The sequence below is a fragment of the Macaca nemestrina genome, chromosome 1, assembly GCF_043159975.1.
Source record: "Macaca nemestrina isolate mMacNem1 chromosome 1, mMacNem.hap1, whole genome shotgun sequence".
In the NCBI taxonomy this organism is placed as follows: Eukaryota; Metazoa; Chordata; class Mammalia; order Primates; family Cercopithecidae; genus Macaca; species Macaca nemestrina.
The window spans coordinates 154,268,630-154,272,398 of NC_092125.1; positions in this window are offsets into that span (position 1 = coordinate 154,268,630).

Sequence of the window (3,769 nt, forward strand, 5' to 3'; positions counted from 1 at the left end):
GCCTGAGCTCCACCTTCTGTCAGATAAGCAGCAACATTAGATTCTCATAGGCATGCAAACCCTATTGTGAACTGCGCATGCGAGGGATCTAGGCAGTGTACTCCTTAACGAGAATACCTGATGATCTGAGATGGAACAGTTTCATCCTGAAACCATACCCTCACCCCAACAACACCCCTGTGAAAAAAAGTGTCTTTCACGAAACCCATTCCTGGTGCCAAAAAGGTCAGGGACCGCTACTGTAGAAGACAGTTGAAAAAAAAAATGTAACAAACATTATTATTACTGTTAAAATATTTAAAGTTTTCATTAAGATTACTAAAAATACTTTTTTTCTCTGCTAATATAATTTCAATCAACATGAAAATGGAGATTCTAGCTAGCTTAGCAAGATAAAAAAGAAAGGGCTGAGTGTGATGACTCATGCCTGTAATCCCAGTACTTTGGGAGGCCAAGGCAGGCGGATCACAAGGTCAAGAGATCAAGATCATCTTGGCCAACATGGTGAAACCCCATCTCTACTAAACATACATAAATTAATTGGGCGTGGTGGTGTGCACCTGTAGTCCCAGCTACTTGGGAGGCTGAGGCAGGAGAATCACTTGAACCCGGGAGGCAGAGGTTGCAGCGAGCTGAGATTGTGCCACTGCACTCCAGCCTGGCAACAGAGTGACAGAGCAGGACTGTGTCTCCAAAAAAAAAAAAAAAAAAAAAAAAGAAAGAAAGAAAAAGTAAAAAATTGAGGGTAGAAAAGGAGAAACAAAATTCTATTTGTTGAAGATGATGCTAAGGTCTATGTAATAAGCTAAAAGTGTACATAAATTATAAGCATCAATGGCAAATAATTTTAAAAGGTCAAAATATAATAGTCAATATACGAAAGCTAACTGAATTTCTGTGTATTGTCAAAAATTAGAATATACAATTTAAAATATATGTTATTCAATATATTTCTCTATTTTAACACATTGATAAACTATTTAGAGTAGCGATAATACATATCTGGCAGTAAATCTAATCAAATATACTAAAGCTTTTTATTTAGAAAATTATAAAGATATTAGACAATAAATAAAACTTTAACAAATCAAGAAATACTAATTGCTTTTGAAAAAATTAATTCAATGTTGTAAAGATATCCAACTTCATAGAATTTATCTATTAATCAAAATAATTTCAGTAAGTTCAAATATAATTTTCCATCTCTTTCCATGTGGATGAGTGTGTGTGTTCCACTCAATAGGCTGATTCTGAAAATCATATGGAAAGTATTGCCAAGACACACTCCAAACAAAAACTTGAAGAGAAAAACAAAATGACAAGGAAACCAAAAATCCAAGATGGTAACGAGAGACAGGACGAGCTGGATTTCCTAGGCCGACTAAGAATCTCTAAGCCTAGCTAGGAAGGTGACCGCTTCCACCTTTAAACACCGGGCTTGCAACTTAACTAACACCAGACCAATCAGATAGTAAAGAGAGCTCACTAAAATGCTAATTAGGTAAAAACAGGAGGTAAAGAAATAGCCAATCATCTGTTGCCTGAGAGCACAGCGGGAGGGACAATGATGGGGATATAAACCCAGGGAGTCGGTTGAGCCGGCAGTGGCAACCCCCTTTGGGTCCCCTCACTTTGTATGGGAGCTCTGTTTTCACTCTATTTCACTCTATTAAATCTTGCAACTGCACTCTTCTGGTTTGTGTTTGTTATGGCTTGAGCTGAGCTTTCGCTTGCTCTCCACCACTGCTCTTTGCCGCCATTGCAGACCCCCGCTGACTTCCATCCCTCCAGATCTGGCAGGGTGTCCGCTGTGCTCCTGATCCAGCTAGGCGCCCATTGCCACTCCCGATCAGGCTAAAGGCTGGCCTTTGTTTCTGCATGGCTAAGTGCCTGGGTTCATCCTAATCGAGCTGAACACTAGTCACTGGGTTCCACGGTTCTCTTCCAGGACCCAGGGCTTCTAAAGGAGCTATAACAGTCACCGCAGTACCCACGATTCCACTCCTTGGAAACCGTGAGTCTGAGAACCCCAGATCAGAGAACACGAGGCTTGCCACCATCTTGGAAGCCGCCCGCCACCATCTTGGGAGCTCTGGGAGAAAGGACCCCCAGTAACAACAAGAAAACAAGATCAGTTCTATAACCAGTCAAAATTTATTATAAAGCTATATTAATTATAACATACATTCTTAGACTACATATAGACAGTAAAAAAGAATAAAATATCCAGAAAATGGCCCATACATATATAGGTATAATTTGTGTCAAAGCCATCATCAGGGGTCAGTAGGGAAAGGATCGATTATGAAAACTTGGCACTGAAAAAGCTGGCTTTTTTGTTTTTTAAATTTATTTTTATTTTTTCATTTTTATTTGAGACGGAGTTTTGCTCTTGTTGCCCAGGCTGGAGTGCAATGGCATGATCTCGGCTCACTGCAACCTCTGCCTCCTGGGTTCAAGCGATTCTCCTGCCTCAGCCTCCTGAGTAGCTGGGATTGCAGGCATGCACCACCATGCCCAGCTAATTTTGTATTTTTAGTTTCTCCATGTTGGTCAGGCTGGTCTGGAACTCCCGACCTCAGGTAATTTGCCCGCCTCAGCCTCCCAAATTGCTGGGATTACAGGTGTGAGCCACCGCGCCTGGCTGAAAACTGGCTTTTTATATAAAAAAATTTTTAATTGGATTCCCATTTCAGAAAATACATAATTTCAGGTGAATTGAAGGATGAAACGTAAAGGCAAAAACAATAAACTTTTATTAAAACTCTATAAAGTAGAATATTTTAATATGCATAATAAAACCAATTTTTTAGGAAGATACAACACTCACATCATGAAGACAATTTGAAAACCTAGAATATTATAAAATCAAGGAATTGTTATAATCTAAAGATCCCATGAAAGCATAAACACTTCCCAGGAGACGGCATTCCTAGCACATACATGTAACAATAAACTATGTATCCATAAGAAAATTATAAAGAGCCCTTTAGAAAAATTAGCAAAAGACAAAAAAGTTTTCCTTACAGGATACACACATGGCTCATATTACATGGCAATACTTTCAATATTATTATCAGAAAAATTCAAATTAAAAATTTTATATCAGATATATTGAATGACAGTCAACATTTAAAAGCTTGAATAGATCTTGTTAGAAAGTGCATAGGGTCATGGAAGTGCTCAAGCACAGTTGGTAGAATTTTTAAACGGTTTAATCATTTTCAAAAAGGTTTTGACACTACTTAGTAAATTTGTTTTATTTTGTTTTGTTTAGTTTAGTTTTTGAGGCAGGGTCTTGCTCTGTTGCCCAGGCTGGAGTGCAGTGGCGTGATCTCGGCCCACTGCAACCTCTGCCTCCCAGCTCAAGCAATTCTCCTGTCTCAGCCTCCAAAGTAGCTGGGATTACAGGCATGTGCCACCATGTCCGGCTGATTTTTTTTTGTATTTTTTTTTAGTAGAGACTGGGTTTCACCACTTTGGCATGGCTGGTTTCAAACTCCTGATCTCGGGGGATCCACCCGCGTTGGCCTCCCACAGTACTGGGATTAAAGGCGTGAGTCACCACACCTGGCCTCTACTTAGTATTTGAAAATGTGCATGCCCCCATGCTTTAAGCAGTCCGCTCTTGCAAAAATACCATTGAGAAACACTTGAGTACATGCAATAGCAAACAGATTTTTAAAAAGTGAATAGGATCATTGTTTGTAACAGCAAATATTCCAACCCAAATGCCAATCAACAGCAGAATGGACAAATATTTGTAATA